We start from the raw sequence: 21,384 nt of genomic DNA, 5'->3' as shown, positions 1-21,384 counted from the left end.
TACGAGAAGGGTGTCATTCATATGTATCAGGCTAAGTATGTGGCTGATATTCTTGATATATTAAAAATGGTTGACTCTAAACCCACATCAACATAAATGGCTACTACACCAACTCTCTCCAAGGATATTGGCACCATTTCACGTTCAGGTGATGAATATAGAAGCATTGTGGGAGCACTTCAATATTTAACGTTCACTCACCCTAATATTGCATTTGCAGTCAATAAGTTATGTCAGGTTCTTCTATACATTTAAGGCACATCTAGTTTTGGAATAGTCATGCCTATTAAACCTATAGATCACATTCACTGTTACTCAGCCAACGATTATGGTGGATGCCCTGATGACAGAAGATTTAACAGGTGCATTCTGTGTCTATTTTGGCTCAAGCATTATCTCCTAGCAGACTCGCAAACAACCAATAATTGCTCGATCCTCCACTGAAAATGAATATAAAGCGGTTGCAAATGCCACAGTTGAGCTCCCATGGTTTCGATCATTGCTCACGGACTTGGGATTTTCACTCCCTATACATGTTCAGCTTTGTTGTGATAATATTGGGGCAATCTATCTCATATCAAATCCTGTGTTTCATATTCAAACAAAACACATTGAGCTTGATTATCATTTTGTTCGTGAACAAGTTCAAAGTTGATTCCTCAACGTCCGCTTCCAACTGATGATCAAGTTGCAAACATTCTCACAAAGTCACTTGCTACTGCTCGCTTCGTTATGCTCCGCTCTCGCCTTTTTGTTTGTGCTCTCCATCGGCTTGAAGGGGTGTTAGAGTTAATGTTACATATTATTTTCTAATTATATTCTTATCTAGTTAGTGTTTATAATTGTCCATAACACTTATTGTCAGACTTTTATTAAACTTAAGAGATTTCCTAATGTTCTTGACACTTCTCAATATATATGTACACAGATTCCCTTTAATATAAATGCCTAAGTTGATTTTATAGAAATTCCCTTTAATATATGTTCCTTAATTCATGTCTCAGAAATGCTTGTTAATATATGCATAAGGAGCGATGCAAATATATCATCAATAAGAGATGCAAATGACATTTTTTTTCAGGGATAAGGTAAGAAAATGTGTCTGTGGTTTTTTAAGAAGCATCAATTTATGATCCACGTCTAAAATAACACTAATATAGATTTAATTTTTAAAAAATATACCAATTTAGGCATTGATAAGAAAATGTGACACGTCATTTATATTACTCCGTTAAATTCCGATTTCTCTTTCCACGTACAATTGATAGAACTTAACGGAGTAATATAAATGATGTGTCATATTCCGTTATTGATGCCTAAATTGGTACCATTTTTTAAACGTTAAACTTGTATTAGTGCTATTTTGTACGTGAATGCTAAATTGATACTTCTCCAAAAACTATAGACTTATTTTAGTATATTATCTTTTTTTAATATTATGTTTTTATAATCCGGGCTCACCCGTTGCACTTTGTGCAGCAAGGATTGGTGACCCCGACATATATATTGGGGATCCAACAACAAAAATGAGAATTGAATCCATATATGGATGACATAAGAGACACTTTCTTACCGTTAAACCCACCCACCTAGGCTATTAATTAGTATTATGTAAAAGGAGTGCACACCAATATTTGGTATTACAATTCTAAAATGATATTAATATTACGGTAAATTTGAAGTATAATCCTTATAGTTTTGCTGATTCGAAGATGGATGCTTTATGGGCTTTTCTTTGTTGAAAAAAAGGATTAAAATTCATCACCGTTAACAAAATCAAGAACTTTTAGATTGATATTGTCAATTTGACGGTTAACAATCACAAAATAAAAACTTCCAGATCATCTTTATAAATGAAGAGTTTTACAGATTCAAATTGAAAAAATGGCAAGGTTACTCAAATATCTATATACAACATTAGAAAATTCCCTCATTTTATGGAAATAAGTGAAATAAAAGAAGCAAAGTACAATTAGATCATAGAGTGAAACAAAATTTGGAGTTATAAGAACTATATATTGGATGGAGGGTTTATTTTGAGTATTTTCCAACACATGATCAGCTTCAGTTGCGCGGCTGTCAAGTTGTTTTTCGTTGCAGTTTGTGCTCGTTAGATACTGAAACGTTGGACCACCTTTTTGTCTCCTGTCGGTTTTCCAAATTTATTTGGCATGGTGTTAGCTCATTGTTTGGAAGACGAATTAACACGGAGTCGACTCTTAGGAATCTGGTTGATCATGTTGTTATTCAATGTTTCAGTACTCAAATCGCTGAATTGTGGGCGACAGCAATTGTTAATAAGATTTGGGCTTATGGCTTGCTCGTAATAGGTCCATTTTTGATGATAAGAGGGTTGATACTTCCGTCACACTAAGACGGATTTGGGGAGCTATTCGTGAATCTTCTCACACTGGACGGGGCTCCATTTGGAATTCGCTAGTTGAACTTCAAATCTTAGGTGAGCTCGGGATTGAAAAGCGTCTTGCTAAATCTCCGCACAGTACTCTGATTTTTTGGCAACCACCTCCGAGGGATTGGATTAAGATCAATACAGATGCATCTGTCACGGGTGCTCCTGTGGTTGCGAAGGTATTTATCGCTCGCATACTGGCCTGTGCCTTTGTGCGTTTGCCTTTCCGATTGAAAGTTCCTTTGCTTATCTTGCTGAACTATCTGCTGCTGTTTACGCCATTGACATGGCTATCAGCAAATGTTGGCGGAAAATTTGGTTTGAAAGTGACTCAATGTATGTTGTGCAGATGTTCAAATCTAAATTTTGTTCGATTCCTTGGTTGCTTAGACAAAAATGGTTCAATTGTTTAAATCAGATCGATTCTGTGGCTTTAGTGGTGTCTCATATTTTTCGTGAAGGAAATCATGTTGCGGACTCACTTGCAAATTATGGGCGGATGTCAACAACATCGACTTGGTGGGATGTTGTCCCGGATTTTTATGGATCGGTCTTTTTTCATGATCGTGTTGGAAGTTGCGTTTATCGCTTTTCCTAATTTTTTGACTTCATTTATGGTGGGGGTACCAGTATAGTTGGGATGTTTGCCGTTTACCATTCCTCGCTAACCAATCTTTAATAATAAAAAAATTGTTGCTATTCTATTAAAAGATCTAAAAGTTATCATTAGTCAACCTATTCTCATGTTTTGTGACAATATTGCTGCCATGTTAAGTTAGTTACTAGGATAAATAATTACTATAAAGTTTTTGTGTTTTTTTTAACTCTTTAGTGTTTTTATCTAGACACTATAATCAGTTGATGTATTATTAGAAATAATTATATATAGTATTCAATTTTTATTTCGGTCAACTCTTATTGGGTGTTTATGGGGGATAAATGAGGTGGGATAGGGATAAAAAAAAAAAAAAAGGTAAAGTTCATATATCCAATGTTTGTTTTAGAGATAAGGTGAGATAAGGGAATCTCACAAATCTTATACCTAAGGGAAGATGATATACGGAAGTCGGATATACTCCTACAATTTTAATGAGATGAAAAAATCAATTTTATCCCTCAAATCAATATTATGTAAAGTAGGGTTAATATAGTAAAATGTATTATTTTATCCATCTCCCTATCTCACAAAATTAAACATGGAATAATATTTCTCAACTATCCTATTTTCATCTTTATCTCTATCCCCGTTAAATACTAAAAAGCCTCTTAATTTTTACGTTTTGAGTTAAAACTCAAATTAGACTAAATAAAATTTAAAATACCAAAATTACTCTTACTCTATATTTTAACAATAATACATCTGTTTTTTCCTATTTCAGATTTTTTTTTTTTCATTTCTAATCATAATCTTCCCAGTATAAGTAATTGATTTGTAAATTTTTAAATAATCATAGAATTTTGTTTTCCACAGTTGTTTCTTTTAGCAAGAAGTTTTTGTGAGAACAAATTTGGATTTAACAGGATAATAGAAACAAAATAATAATATAGGAGATGAAGAAGAAAATATAAAAAGAAAGTTGATTCAATAGCATTGAGAATTATAGTAAAGAAAATCCAGAGAAAACATATCTATGTAACAGTAAATAGGAAATGAAAGAAATAAGAATGTGAAGAAAAAATAAAATCCTTTTGGGTAGACTCTCAAAGCTATGATCAGATCCAGATTCTTCTAGAATAGTCTCCAATCTAGGGCAACTTGAACATCTCTTTTGGCGAGGTATAACAAGTGCTGGTGCTACTTCTCCTATCTCTTGCATCAATCTCACATCCTTCACCATTTTCTTTTTATTTATTTATTTGTTTCCAGCAATGCCAAAATTAATTACAACTTTGAGTTGAAAGCCCAAACATTATATATATTAATTAGTTAGAGTGAGAGGAAGAAGGAATTATTGTTGGATATCAATGGCTCTTGCAATTTTTGGAATAGGTCTTTACCTATATTTAGAATTAATTAATATAGAATAACGAATCTTGTTTTTCAACAAACAATTTTACAAAACCTAAATTTAGACTTTATACATATATATATATATATATATATATATATATTGACTTACTCAGTGACGAATCGGGAACTCACACTGATGTGGTGTTTAGGGTGTTCTCAGTTGATTTATAAGTGCCGATGAATTAACATTTTTAGTGTTGTTACATAAAAATTTAAAATTCCGAACATAAGGTTTTCAATATTTTTCTAGTGATTAATTGAAAATAAAGGTTCAAATTGATCTTCAAGATCCACATCAAAAGTCAATTTAGTTCAAATTAACTTTTGGGTATCAATTCAGTTCTTAAAATTGACGGAAATGGTTAAATTAACTCATGCTCAAATCAGCTCTGAAAATATAATATATTTTCTATACTTAGAACTTCATTATATTTACATTTTAATATCTGAAATTTATTTTTATACTTAGTTTTAACCGTAATAAAAGGCTATGATGTTTTTTTTAAAATATAACCAAACAATATAGTATATCCTGCAGTTCTGAAATAAACATCCCCTAAAAGCACCTACAAAGTTCGTCATTTAATTAGCAGTTTGATTACCTTTCTAATAGGTGTGAATGAAACAGACATCCCATACCTATCACGATGATCCTGACACTTAACTCTATTATTCACTCGTAGATTTATAATTTCCTTCCACATAATTATCTAATTTATGCAAATTCAATTTTACTGAATAAATAAATAAAATATTAGTTGTTTATTAATTTTGAGTTTATTAATATATATAAATAAAGAAAAAATTAGTTATTTATTACCTTTGAGTAGCCATTAGACAATTCTTGAATTAAGCAACTAGATGGGCTTCTTGAACTAAGATAAATTCTTCGATTAAGCAACTAGATGGGCTTTTTGAACTAAGATATCCGAGATCCAAAACAATAGAAAAGGACAAAACAAAAAGACGCCGTCTATGGGAATCGAACCCACGACCACATGATTAAAAGCCATGCGCTCTACCAGCTGAGCTAAGACGGCTTGTTTTTTTTTATGTCAAACGCGTTTTTTTATAGAAACAAAGAATAGCAGTTTTTTTTGGTGTTCTTTTATCCAATCTATCAAATCGCTATATTCACCCACCAAATGCTTATAAAATTAAATGAAAGCGAGTTGGTCATGAAACTTGCTATTCATACTTTATACTCTTCATTATTTCTTTTATTTTATTTTTTTATTGTTTAAAACATAACACATAAGTATATCTCTAACATTTATAATAAAAACAATTTTACCTTTATTTAAAATTGTGTTATTTTACTCACAATAACATTGTTATAATATATATATATTGTTCCTTATTCTGCACAAATTAAATATCATTTGATTCTAAAAAAAAATTCATATTCTTTGTGATGTAATAATATTGGAGATTGATTATCAAAAAAAAAAAATTAATATTGGAGATTAATATTTTTTAAATTCGGTGAAATATTTGAATATTTTTAAATTTGACATATTCCGTTGCCTCCTGAGTCATCAAAAGCTAATAGAAGTCTTGCAATTGGATTCTTCTAGCTAATGCTTCTTCCACTTCATGGGCCCCAGAATCGCCCTTATGGATCTCTTTATAAGGACGTATCAATTCATCGAACCCAATACACTTCTGCCAAGGATAAGAATATGACCTTCTATATATACAAATTATCTCCAATAGCGACATACCTTCCTACACACAAAAGTTTGTCATTTATGACATATTAGATGGCATACAGAACGATCTCACACGCTTTTTTTTCCTATAGCACGCACATATGATTTCATTGGTTGATTTAGTTCTTTTCGTAGTGCCATTATAAAACTTTTTATAGTGGAACTAGAAAACCCAATAAGTTTTTTATTTGTCAATCCTTGAACCCCTCGTCAAATCATTTCAATTTCCAGAAGTTAAGTTTAACGTGCATTTTACAATCTGAAACCAATAAAATCAATTAGTATTAATTTTCCTGACACGTCGGCATCAAATCCACACGAGTCAAGGTTGAAATATGCTTATTCGAAAAATAACGCTAGAATGTAGAAATTTATTAGATTTTGAAGTAAAATATATGGTTATTATTTAGTTGTTTGAATCTAAGTTAGTTAGTAGTATAAATAGCCCTTTGATTCTTAGATTTGTGCAAGAAACCGTGTGAGTGTGAGTCGTAAAAGTTAGTCCTTCATTTTCAACATAGTTGGATATAATTGTTAAAAATTAGAATAATTGATTATATTAATTTCTTGAGAAAACAATGATGAAGATAAAATTAGAGAGGGTACAAAAGTATGGTAGAAGAAAAGAAAATAGAAAAAAAGGTTGGAAATTAAAAAGGAGCATTGAAGAAGAGAAAAGAAGCTAAAGAAACAAAAAGAGGAAGAGACAATAACATTGTCACTGATGTTGAGATAAATAATTGTTGAGATCCTTCTTCGACAATGGTTTCCAGCTTTGAATATGAAGAAGAAGAAGAATGTCTGTTTCTGTAATGATATTAGAAAGCAGTGTTGGAGCTACTGCTCCCCATTTCTGCATTTTCCTCATTTCCTTCTCCATCTTCTCTTTATTTCTTCTTCTTCTTCTTCTTCTGTATTATATGATTCTTTTTCTTTTTCTTTTGTGTTCTTTGAATCCCGATCATATATATATATATTGATAATCATAAAAATGGTTAGTGTTAAAATAGAAAGTCGCAGTTGGCATTAATGGTCAATATGGCGCCACATCCTCACACCTATTAAAAAGAATTATCCAGCACACGTGCATGATATAGTTTAACAACTTTTCTGCACATACAACTATGCATTAATCATATAATTAGCTGTACTTTTTATATATATATATAGGGTAAGATCCAGCGTAACAAGGGCTAAGAGACAGCAGATAAATACAATTTTAATTAAGATAAATAACTAACAATCCCTCCCTTAAGCTAATTCATCTGAACTTAGCTTATTGACGTAATGTCGACTACTCCAAGCATTCCACGAAGCTTCTCAAACTGCTCCAACTTTAATGGTTTTGTCATGATATCAGCAAGTTGATTCTCAGAAGCACAATAGTTTAATTTAACAACTCCATCATTCACCAAGTCTCTAAGAAAATGAAATTTTACATCTATATGCTTACTCTTTCCATGGAACACTGGGTTTTTGGAGAGTTGTATGGTGGAGCTATTATCGCACATAATAACAGTTCCTGACTTCTCTTCAACCCCAAGTTTTTCCAACACTTTTCTAAGCCACACACATTGACATGCACACAAAGCCGTTGCTATATATTCCGTTTTCATGGTAGAGAGAGAGACCACTGGTTGTTTCTTTGAAGCCCATGAAATGACTCCTGTCCCGAGCTTAAACACAAACCCAAAAGTACTCCTTCGATCATCTAAGTCGCCGGCATAATCACTATCTGTAAAAGCCAGAAGCTTCAAACTGCTGCCTCCTCTTCTATAGAAAATTCTCAGATTAACTGTTCCTTTGATGTACCTTATGATTCTCTTAGTTGCAAGCCAATGCGACATTGTAGGACGAGTCATGAACTTGCTTATCAGACTAACACAATACATCAGATCAGGCCTAGTCACCGTCAAATATATAAGGCTTCCAACAGCTTGTTTGAACAGAGTTTCGTCAACTCTAACACCACCCTCATCTTTGTCCAACTTCGTACCAGGCACTATTGGATTCTTTACAGCATTACTCTCCTCCATCCCAAATCTTGCTAATATTTCTCTTGCATATCTCCTCTGACAAATAAAAATGCCACCTGGACATTGTTTCACTTCTACTCCGAGAAAATGTTTCATTCTTCCCAAGTCAGACATGTCAAACTCCAACGTCATTGAATTTTTAAACTCATCACACATACTTTTATCATTTCCAGTAAAAATTAAATCACCAACATAAAGGCTGACATTTAAAAGTTTACCTCCTTTCAACTTTGTGAACAATGTGTGCTCCCTGGAACATCTTTCAAAGTTTTCTCGTACAAAATAGGCTTCGATCCTACTGTACCAAGCTTGTGGTGCCTGTTTAAGGCCATATAGTGCCTTCTTCAGCCTGTACACTTTCTCTTCTTCTCATTTCTTTGTAAAACCCTCGGGTTGTTGCACAAATACTTCTTCCTTGAGTTCTCCATGAAGAAAAGCACTCTTGACATCGAGCTGAAAAACTTCCCAATTAAACTGTGCAGCTGTTGAGAGGATGACACAATGGTGTCGCATGTTTGATTTCTCTCAATTGCTTCAATTTCGGATGTCATTGCTTCTCTCCACTTTTTGCTCTTTACTGCTTCTTCAAATGAAGTCGGATCATTTTCGGTCATCATCATCATTATATTTAAGCTTTCTTCTTCAGAAAAAAATTCGCCTGTTTCATAATCAGCCATCCATCCTGGTGCTCTTCTTTGTCGCATGCCCCTCCCTTCACTTGATTCGCTACCATCAGATTCTTCTTCATTAGGAGGCGAACTGATTGGACTACTCGATTTGTTGGAGTTGCTGCCCGAATTATTTGGATTTTCTCCATTGACTTCTTCTTCATTCTGGTCATTCATTGCATCACATTCATCTTCATCACCCCATTCTAGTGTATCATGCTTTATTTCTGCATCAGTTCTGCCCCAATCCTAGTATTTTCCTTCTTCAAACACAACATCTTTGCTGATAACAACCTTCATAGAAATTGGATCATATAGCCTCCACGCCTTAGACTCATCGCTGACTCCTAGGAAAACACATTTTCCGCTTTTATCATCTAATTTGTTCCTCTTTTGATTTGGTATGTGTACATGTGCTACACAACCAAAGATTCGAAAATATTCCACCACAGGTTTCTGCCCACTCCACGCCTCTTCCGGGGTTTTATTCTCAACTGCTACGGTTGGACTCCGGTTCTGAATATGCACACACCACCTTACTGCCTCGGACCAGAAGGCTTTTGGAACTTGCTTTTCATGCAACATGGATCGAACGACATTCATGATTGTCCTGTTCTTTCTCTCGGCAACTCCGTTCTGCTGAGGCGTATAGGTTGCTGTCAATTGCCTACTAATGCCATGTGATTTACAGAATTCTCCAAACTCATTTAAGGTAAACTCACCACCTCTGTCTGTCCTCAAACAAATTATTGATGCTCTTGTCTCCTTCTCAACATTGGCTTTATAATTTTTGAAAGTAACAAAAGCTTCTGATTTTTCATGTAAGAAATATATCCAAGTTTTACGAGTAAAATCATCAATAAAACTTAGAATATACCTCTTATCACTATGTGAAGATGGTTTGATCGGGCCGCATGCACTAACTAGAGTTGTTTTGATGCTCTCCACGTACTCCTCCTCGGCATTGATTCTCGATGTTGTTTTCCAGTTAGACAAGTGCTGCAAATCTCCTTCGGTGATTTTAGAGAAGGTAACCCGACCACCATCTTTTTGTAAGACAATGTTCTTAGTCCCTTGTAGTTCAAGTGCCCAAATCGACGGTGCCACATGTGAGCCTCCTTCTCAGATACATCTTCAGCTTGTAAACACATTGAATTTTTTTCTGGCAACATAGAAGCGAGCAAATAAAACATTCTATTTCCACTCATATCAGTTTGCATAATCAATCCTTTTTTAGAGTGGAACACTTTACAACCTCCATCCCGAATTAAAATGGCCAACCCTTTCTCTTGAAGTTGTCCTATGCTTAACAAATTATTTTTAAGCTTAGGAATATAGTAAACATCAGATATAACCTGGATTATGCCATTTATTTGTACCCTTATACTTCCTTTTGCTACCACTACCATTCTTGTATCATTGCCCAGCTTTACTGTCTGCTTGTAATCTTCTAAACTTGAGAACCATGCTTTGTTCCCAGTCATATGGTTACTGCAGCCTGAATCAAGAAACTAAACTTCTTCTCTGTTTGCTTGGTGAAACTCTACGTAGGACATCAACAGAAGTTCTTCTTCTTCTTCCAATTCAGCGTAATTGGCCTTCTTATCCCAATCAGGACATTCGTATTGAAAGTGTCCTAAGTTATGGCACTTGAAACATTTAATAGCTGCTTTGTTTAGGGGCTGTCTCCCTCTACCTCTGCCACGTCCTCCTCTGAACATGCTTCGACCCCTCCCTCTACTTGATCTAACATCAGCAGCCACTTTTAACACTTATTCCTCTTCTTGGTAGCCCTTCATCCTTTGTTCATGAACAAGAAGACTCCCGTGTACTTCGTCAATACTCAAAGTGCTTAGATCATTTGACTCCTCTATTGAGCAAACAACATAATTGAATTTAGGAGTCAATGATCTAAGTACCTTACTCACCACTGTGCTTTGCTCCATCGCCTCACCATTTGACCTCATTTTATTCACTACTGTCAAAGTTCTCCCCAAGAAGCTGTCTATCTTCTCTCCTTCTTTCATGGCAAGCAACTCAAATTCCTTTCTCAATGCTTGGATTTGTGCCCTTTTCACCTTCGTAGATCCTTGATACTTTTGTTTTATTGAATCCTAGATTGCTTTTGACGTCCTCTTGTCAAGTATTGTTTCAAGAATTTCCCTATCAATGGCCTGGAACATAAAATTCTTGACCTTTAGATCCTTGAGTTTAGCCTCTTCCACTATCTTTCTCCGTGCTTCACTATCTGTTGTTGTCCCAATTGCAGCTGCAGGAATTTCTTCATCCACCAGGCTCCACATCTCCTTACTCCTCAGAAAGTTTTCCATCATCATTGACCAATGATCATAAATGGCCATCAAACTTCGGAATAGATGGTTGCACGAACTTATCTGAAGTTGACATTTTTTGTTTAACTCACTCTCTTAATTCACACACCCAATTTCGCCCCTTTCACAACTCTGATACCAATTGTAAGTTGCAGAAACTTAAACAACAAATAATATAGCTGGAAAGGGATAATTTATTCAATAGGAAGAAAGAGCTATAAATAGCCTTACAGAGAAAACAAACTCACATATAACAAGCTAAAATGCGGAGTAGTAATTCAAATAAAACAGATTCTATCTTTCCTAAGAAATAGAACTTCCTATTGACTAGGACTCTTATTAACAGCTAAGAGACAGCAGATAAATACAATTTTAATTAAGATAAATAACTAACAGGCTCAAAGTTCGGAAGGTAACACTTTGAAGATTTAGAAGCCCCCTTGATATTGAATGTGTTTAATTTCGTATTTGTTTACTGCCATTTCTGGGCATTAAAAAGGAAGTTATGGGTTTTGGAGAAGGTGGTCGATCGACTACAGTTCCAGCAACTCGGAAATTCTATCTCGTTCATTTTAGTTCGGGTTGGGTCTGTAGTTCATGTTTTCGGTAAATTTCAATTCCAGTAGATATAAATTGCCATTTAAATGCTTAAAACATAATTTTCAATTAGTTACGGGATAAAGGGTATTTTAGGAATAAAATCAACTCGCTGGAATAAACGTATTTAGGGTGCGGATTAAATGCCATGCTGATTTGATAGAACAATAGGATCTGGTTAAGTCCTATTTGATCGAGTCTGGCATCGTAAAATGCATCCAAAAGATAGGTCTCAATGTCCTGCAACTAACGTTTATCTGTCTTGCAGGTTTAATAGATTTGTTTAGGACTAGAACAAATGTATAGAATTTTTTTTATTGAATTGGTCTGTAATTTTATAATTCAGATTTTATTTATCGATTTCTGCAAATTGTATGCTGAATGTATATAAAATGAAATCGAATTAGATTATATTATGTAATTTAACAAGAAGTCAATTGTACAAATTTATTAATCAAACCCTTGCCATGTTTAATTCATGAACCTATCTCTGAAGAGATGACATTATATGAGCACATATGTCATCTGTCTGGTTCTTTATGTTCCCAGACATTAATCTCAGTTGGCGACTCTGACAAAATGAATTAGCTTAAAAACATGATAAAAAGGCTAATAAAAAATGTGGCACAACCCACCACTAAATAAATAATGCATGCACCGGAAGGGACCCACTAAGCAGTGTCCCAAGATAATGTTAAGTGACAGTGTATTTTGCAATTAAAATCGGTTGTTTCTAAGAAAAGGTCTGGGCACTCACAAGAGGCCTGCTAGTATATTAAACATTTTAAATGAAAACGAGCTACTAAAGCAATAAGAGGGAATCACTAATCCCAACTAGGTTGGCACCAACGAAAGTCTTCTGATAGGGCAATGAACAAAATATATAATAATATAAGTAAATATTGAGATTCGGTTTTGAGCAAACCCGAATATCCCCCTTAATGTTGAGTCGGATGTCCTATCTAGGCTTCCAAAACCTTCCTCTCTTATCTTATCAATAGAAGGAATTCTCTTCTAATTATGAGTTTAAGAGCGTGAAGATTGTGTCACCTGATAAGAAATGCCAACTTTCTAGGATGCCTTTTGTTATCGGATAACATAGTCAACTAGGGGTGACAACGGGGAGGAGATTATCCACAAATTGCAGGTATTCGAACCGATTGAGACGGAGAATAACCGAAAAAAAGTGGAGATGGGGATGAAGATGGGGGAGATTTTTTCCCCGAAACCTAAATGAGGATGAGGATGAGGATTGCTATATCCGTCCCATGCGGTTTTCCGTCCCGTTTCCGTTTAAATTCCTATGGAGATTGGTAGGGGTGAAAAACTCCTATCTTTACGGTTTCAAGGATTATTTCGTGTCTATTATTATGTGTTATTGTCTTTTTATTTACTATAATATTAATTTATCTTTCTTTTGTCAATTTTAGGTTTTTAATTACTTTTTAGCATTTTGTTAAATATTCCAAACTTTTGTTAAATATTTTTCCACTTTTAATAAATTAATTTTTCATATGTTATTTTGAGTACCAAAATTTATGAAATTAACTTACAAAAAAATCAATTTTGACTTGGTAATTAAAAATGATTTTTGGTAAAATAAATAATTAATTTTTGGTAATTATCTAACAATATTTTATTAGATTATGTGCATATTTTTAGAGATTCAAATTGCATATTTTTAAAGTTCGGAATCAGAGAAGTTTATGACCAGATTCATTTGACCCAGTCCCATTTTCAAATTTGAACTTGAAAAATCATGCACAAATATTTAGACACAGTATTTTTCACATGGACCCTGATGACCACGTGAATTTGGTCATTCACCGTTAGATGTAGGCTGATTAAATTTAAGCCTTAGGATGCTTTGAATTTCCACCTTAGGATTTTAATCAGCCTACATCTAACGGTGAATGACCAAATTCAGCGTGGTCATTAGGGTCCATGTGAGCACTACCGTATTTAGACATATTTTTAGGATATTTTTAGCTTTAATTTTTTATTTAAAAGATTTGGGTTTCCATCGCAAAAAAAAAAAAGAAACTAGTTCAGAGTCTGTAATCAGGATTTTTTTTTTTTAGAATCAGTTTTTAGCCATTGTTAGTCATGTAGAATTAATTTTCAGCACTCTTTCTTCTAAGAATGAGAATTAATTTTCAGCATTATTAGTTATTTTCCATTCTTTTTTTGTAGCCATTTTTTTTAAAATCTAGAGTTTATGTTGTAATTTCCTTACCTTGATAAACATTTGAGCTTCATCCAAGCTCCTTTAACTAACATGTCTCCTTTCTCTTAAAAGTATGACCTATGATAATCGAACTGCAGCTTTTGGACATTGTCTTTCTATTTTTCTCTGAATATATGTGATTACAGCTGCTCGTTTTGTGTCAAATATTTGGCTAAACCAGGAGGTTTTCTAGTTCATCTAGTCACTTACGGGTTTGATCTTTGATTTACTTGGAGACAATTAAAGTTTTAAGTGTGAAGAGGTTGATAAGGGTGAACAATCCCTATCTTTTAGTACGATTTTTGGGGGTATTTTTATGCCCATTCTAATAAATTAATGTCAATTTTATAAACATTATTTCACTTTCGTTCACTTACTAGTTTCTTATTCTCTTGTTTAGCACTTTGTCATTTTTATACTTTATTTATGTTATTTTCAATAAAATATTGCAAAATTACGTGTTCATTTAATTATCCTCTAACTACAATTATACTCTCACAATCATGAATTTCATTATCTTCACTATACATGTGTGTCATACTATTACCCATCGATAATAGATCATAGGCACATGTATACATATGAAAAAAATAAAAAGTTCAAAGAAAAAGATATTTCATGTGTGTGGGTGTTTTTGATCTGGTGCAAAATACGAGATATTTTTTAAAACTTTTTTATTTTTTTCAAGCATCTACACGTAAATTTGATATGGTGCCAATGAGTAATAACATGATGCACATATGAAGTGAAAATAACGAAATTTATGATTGTATAAACTGCTTATAGTGATTGAACTTTCAAAATTTGAAGGTAAAATGAGCTCAACCTATAAATGTAGTGGTGTAATTGTACAACTATGGTGTTAAAATATTAAAGATAAAATGACTGCTGGTGGGTAATATTAGAGGTATTTCATTTTTGTCTATTAACTATATTTGGGTAAGATACATGTCCCATAAGGCAAGTCATTGGCATTTTTGTCTAGCTAGAAAGTACATGGAAATTCCTTTTGAAGATTTTAGTCATATTATTTTTAATTTTTGCAATTACATATTAATGAGCATTAAAAAATAATTAATTAATAAGAAATTCATAAATTTGCAACTTAAACTAATGGTGGTAGTACATGATAGTAGAACTCAAATAAAAGCATGAGGTTACAACCGATGGACCTGCCTTATTACCCTTCAAAAAAAAATGGGAATAATAGCACAAAAACAAAAACATGACTCCAATCCAACTCAAAATATATTATTTCATCACAGAGTTGCTATACCGAAGCTGCGAGTAGAATAAAATGACGAAGTCTTCTGAGCTAATTGCAAGAAACAAGAAGAAGAAGAAAAGATAGGTTTAGATTCTTGTTCTTCTTTTTCTTCTTCATGAATTGTTCCCAAGTTCATCTGAACAGGAATCCTTGAGATTTTGATAAGTGGAGGTGGTGCAACTGCACAAAACGGTGTCTTCAATGCAGTTTTGGGGTTTTGGATTTTGGCTTTCACAAAACTTGGCTGCATTAATGGTGCTGATGCTAAGCCTATTTTTGAGGTAGCTGCTTGAATTCTTGCCATTTTTCTTTTCTAAAATCTTCAACTTTGAGGATGATGGATGGAACTCTTTTTGGCTTTGCAAAATTCACTATCCTGCTCTCCTTTATATACAACTTTTACAAACTATGTCCTTCACTTTTTCCTATAATTTCATTATTGCCCTTTCTACGTGGACTTGTATTCTGTTATGGAACCGATTGAACTAAAAGCTCGAACTAATAGTTAAAGTCCAAGCATATATCTTATATTAAGATCTGACACACCCCTACACACAAATGTCTTTTGGGCTTGCAACGTGTACAACACAGACCCATCCCGCCATGTGTTTTTAATTTCACAAATTAATGAGGTTGTCAGGATTCGAACCCTCGACCGTTTGGTCTCTGATACCATGTCATGGAACCGAATGAACTAAAAGCTCGAACTAATAGTTAAAGTCCAAACATATATCTTATATTAATCTTTGACATATCCCAATTAATTCATAACAGTGAATAGCCAACAATAATATTCAAAATGGTATAATTTTACATTTAGTTTTTTACATGGCTTAAAACACTTTTTGGCCCCTGACCTATCCAAAATTTGTGCATTTGGCCCCTGACTTATTATTTGATCATATTTGGCCCCTAACCTATCAAATTAGATAAAATCTAACCCATATTGAATGAAAAATTAACTATGTTGCAAAATTAAAGGCAGTAACCAATACAAAAATGACACATGACACATAAATAAAATTAATTTTCACTCTATCGGAACACTAGAGAAAGTTTTTAGGATTTTTTTAGTAGGTAAAATAGTTACTGTTGTCATCTCCAGTTGAAAATTAATTTTATTTATGTGTCATGTGTCGTTTTTGTATTGGTGACTGCTGTTAATTTTCCAACAAAGTTAATTTTCCATTCAATATGGGTTGAATTTTGTCTAATTTGATAGGTCAGGGGCCAAATATGATGAAATAATAGGTCAGAGGCCAAATGCACAAATTTTGGATAGGTCAGGGGTCAAAAAGTGTTTTAAGCCTTTTTTACATATGTGTTGACGTATTCTACATTACCTAACTATAATTTTCATTCATAAATATGTGATAATGAAGTGATTAGAGGTAGTGGTTAAAAACCCTTTTTGCATTATATATTAATTAATGAAAATATCTAATAGAAATAGAATTAATCAATACAACTCACCTGAAATTATACACATAAGATTAGTAACCACTAATCATATAGGGCAACATTTCATTAATTGTAAACGTGTTTTTCATTGATCAAATTAAAAGTTTTTTTTTTTTTAGGAAAATGCTAAGCAATATCTTCATTAGACGGACTTTTCGGGGATGCCAACCTGGTTGGAATTCCCATTGGGCTAGATCCGTATTTCAAAAAAAATATATCTTCATTAGACGAATAAAGAAGAAGTACAACAATAAAATGGTAAGGAATAAACAATGTAAGATCCACAAATGGATGAAAATGACTACAAAGAAAAAAACTTATAAAAGATATAAAAAAAACACAAAACAACAATAAAATATATACTTATTATAAATCCAAACCTGTAGCAAATCATCTGTAATTCAAATTTCATCATTTAAGTCATCAGAACATTCGGATGAGTAAAATTTCAGTTGTGTTCACATAGTCTAATTACCACGTAAATTTGGTCATTCACCGTTAGATCTAGACGGATTAAATATAAGTCTTAGGATGTTTTGAATCTTCACGTTAGAATTTTAATCCGTCTACATCTAACAGTGAATGACCAAATTTACGTGGTCATTAGGGTCCATGTGAACGCAACTGTGAGTAATTTTTTTGTTGCAACCACATAGTTTTATTAATTCACGGATAAAATAAATAGTTTTCGCTCTTGTTAAATCCAAAAAAAAAATATAAACAACAGAATAATAGAAAACAAATATAATTCAGACGGATAAAAAATTACAGTAAAATATATGAACACACATTAAACAGAAAACAACAATAACAAAAAGCACAAAAATCTAATTCAATAAATCAATAAAATAGAAAAGTTTATATATTTGATAGGTCACGAGATTTTAGCAGAAGAGGAGAAAGAAAAAGAAGAGGAGAAGTTCAAAGATGCAACTGTTTAACTAAGTTTTCTTTTAACATTAGGAAATATTAGACTGTTTTATGAAAGGTAAAATAGACATTCCCTCTTATGTTTTAATTTTTGAGTAGGGGTAAAAAGGGCGTAGATGTGTTTTCTTTTGGGCTTTTGGAGTTATTTGTTATTTTGTGAGGGGCGGTGGAGAAAACATTAATGAGAGATGGGGCCATGAAATAGATGTAGCAAGCGACATATAAGGAAAATGTTTGCAAAAAGTTTATTCACTTTACTTTCTTGCTTTAATGCAATCTTTTATTTGGACCTACTCATTTCTTCCATTACTATGACCCTGTTTGGAATTACCTATTAGTTGTTAGCCTCATTACATTAGCTGTTAGTTATTAACTGATTATATTGGTTGATTTGACTAGCTGTTTTGACTAGCTGTTTGTGTAGACCTGTTTGGTAAAAATTAGCTGATTGATAATGACCCTGTTTGGGAATTAGCTGTTAGCTGTTACATGTTAGCTGATTATATTAGTTGTTAGCTGTTAGCTGATTTGACTAGCTGTTTGTGTAGACCTGTTTGGTAAAAATTAGCTGATTGATAATAGCGGTTTGTGCAAAAAGACGAATAAGGGCATTTCTTTTTTTAATACATAAAAATATACATAAAATAATTAGGGTTAAAGAAGCCCATTAATTTTAATATTGCAAAACGCTAATTGAAAAAGCTCCTAAAAGGAGCTTTTTCTAAATTAGCGTTTTCATCCCAAAACTCTCTCCCAAACCTCTCTCCACCAAACACTCCAATCAGCGGTTTCAGTGGTCAAACCCTAAAGTTAATCAAAACCGCTCTTTTTATCCCAAAACGCTCTTTACCAAACAGGACCAATAGCGGTTTGTGCAAAAAGACGAATAAAGGCATTTCTTTTTTTAATATTGGAGGAGGAGTCTATCTATTAGGGTTAAAGAAGTCCATTAATTTTAATATTGCAAAACGCTAATTGAAAAGCTCCTAAAAGGAGCTTTTTCTAAATTAGTGTTTTCATCCCAAAACTCTCTCCCAAACCTCTCTCCACCAAACACTCCAATCAGCGGTTTCAGTGCTCAAACCGCTAAAGTTGGTCAAAACCGCTCTTTTTATCCCAAAACGCTCTTTATCAAACAGGGCCTATATCTATTAAGTTCTTGCTAATCTTTCTTTTTATAATTTATGATGCGAACCCACGAGGAACAGTGCCTCGAAAACCCGACAACTAGATTTGATCCCTAGGAAAGCTAACGAATTAGGGTTGGACAGAAAAGAACCCTTACAAAACTAGGTTGTAAAGACCCAATTCCAGTCTCCAACAATTAAGGATTTAATCCCGAACTGTTCAAAGTAGTGCTCCAAAGAACACAAGAGAAACCACTCACAAACTCTTTAGAGTAATATTTTTATTGATCTCAAACTTGTTACAAACTTAGAAAATTGGAAATATTTAAAGACTAAAACTAAATCATGTTAGACATATTTTGCCCTTACATAACTAAAATAAACATAATAAATATAAGGGTTAAGCTAGTCAAAATTATTATCTAGAAAGTCAAAGTAAAAGTCTTCCTCATAATTCATCATGTAATCCCATACCAAAGAAAAATTGTGCAATTCTTTAAATTGCAAATAATTTTCCACCACCCAAAACTTATTATCCAACTTAATTAAATCTCCTTAAAATCCAAATTCAATTCCCCCAAAATCCAAATTCAAAATGAATTAACTCTAATTGATCCGTTTTCAATTTGATATTCGTGTAACTCGAAAGGGATTAAATTATTTCATTTTGAACTTCGCACGCTTCATAGGATTATCGAATAAAGGACTAAAATTCGTAAATATAATCTCGTTCTTGGCATGGATCTGATTCTCGTCAATTTATTCTATCGATTCGAAACTTGTCAAATACTCTTTAAATGGATTTTTTTCCACTTAATTATTTTTGCATATTTTTTTAAATACACAATTTCCAAACTGTATATATACACAAATTCTCTACTAAGAATTTGTTGGCTAAAGTCTTGAAATAATATGCAGTTAAATTGAACCCATTATGGAAAACTGCAATTGGTGCCTAATAATCTTGCCCTAATCCATAAGGTGCATGTGATATATATTGTGGTTGCTGGTTTCCTTTCTTCAAGAGCATATATAAATACAGGATACAAAAGGTCATTTTGACTTGAAATTCTAGTTTGCTCATGGGGACATTTTTGTCATATATAATAGTATTAGTTTTGTCTTTCAATTTCTTTTTTTGAAATCCTTCAAATTTCGTGTTTACGATAAAATTGATCCTAAATAACAACAAAAAAAAAAAACACTCAAAAAAATATCAATTAACACCTATAAATCATAAAAAGCACTCCCTTTGGGTGAATTTCACCAGTTTATTAATCTCTCCACTCCACATCATTACCATCCTTTTTCTATCGAAATGCATTTATGGTGTTTAACAAAAAATTCCTAAAACAAATGAATAAAGTTTAAAAAGAAAAAGGTGACATTTGCCTTTGACATGCATTTCGATATCATGCTTTATGCCTTTATTAGGGCTACTTTATGCTTATCAACATCAGTTCATCACCATCAATCATCTTAACTAATCACAATCCGAAGTTAGCTTGTTTATTTTCTCTATATTTTTGCATAAACAATTTTTATACTAGAAATGTAAATACGAACTATAATACTCTCTCAGTCCCACGAATATAGACTGAAATTCATTTTTTTGACGTTAACATAAAATAACATATAATTAAATTTAACTAATTAATTTATTAACACACCGTTAGTTATGAGGCTTAAATATAATGAATAATTATTTTGATATTAGAAAATTTACATTTGAAGGACAATAAAATGGAATACTAATACTATATCTATATAGACTTTATGTAGTAATATTTTATTATTTAAAGGTAGATAAGATGGTTAAAAACACTTATTTTTTTTAAATGTCCTAGGTTCAATTCTCTCCAACCTCAATTTATTTTACAAAGTGTTTATTTTTAAATTTTATTTTTCAATAATTATAAAACTATTTTACCATTATTTATTTATTTATTTATTTTCATAACACTTTTGAACTTATTTTTATTATGTCTTTTTCATTAAAAAAATTAATTTGTTATTTTTGAGACTCAAACAACTTAATTTCTAAATTAAATTTTAAAATTTTAAAATTTTAAAACTAAAAATGTAAAAATGTTACCATTTTTTTAGAAACTAACATTGAATTAATAAAAAAAATAAATATATCCCATTACGTATTAGACTTGTTCAAAATTCAAAATTTCAATATTTTGAACCTATTAGGTACTCCCTAGATCCAAATTTCTAATTTTTTTGGTATGTTAGGCTTCTATAAATCCAGATTTCTAATTTTTTTGGACTGATAGGCCTTTTTTAATCAAAATTTCTAATTTTTTTTTTACCTGTTAGATCTCCATAAATCCAAATCTCTAATTTTTTTGGCCTCTTAGGTCTTCTTAAATCCAAATTATTAATTTTGTTTTTCTGATATCAAAATAGGCCATCTGAAATCAAATTTTTTAATTCTTTTACATGTTCAGCCCTTCCTAAATCTTTTTTTTTTACATCTTAGGACTATTAAACGAAATCTAACTTAATTTTGAGAAATTGTACATTAATAATTAAAATTGGTTCTTCACCATTCAAATTATAACACGCATATATACAAAAAAAAAAAACTTAAGCAAGTTCG

General features: G+C 32.5%; 1 non-coding gene across 1 annotated transcript; it reads right to left on the bottom strand.

The window, feature by feature from the left end:
• Positions 1-5,388: 5,388 nt before the first annotated feature.
• On the bottom strand, positions 5,389-5,461 carry TRNAK-UUU (transfer RNA lysine (anticodon UUU)). Its single transcript has one exon. It is a non-coding gene; the product is annotated as a tRNA-Lys (tRNA).
• Positions 5,462-21,384: the final 15,923 nt, after the last annotated feature.

The sequence above is a fragment of the Euphorbia lathyris genome, chromosome 6 (assembly GCF_963576675.1).
Source record: "Euphorbia lathyris chromosome 6, ddEupLath1.1, whole genome shotgun sequence".
In the NCBI taxonomy this organism is placed as follows: Eukaryota; Viridiplantae; Streptophyta; class Magnoliopsida; order Malpighiales; family Euphorbiaceae; genus Euphorbia; species Euphorbia lathyris.
Note: the sequence above shows the minus strand (reverse complement) of the source record. Positions and strands in the feature narration are given on the sequence as shown.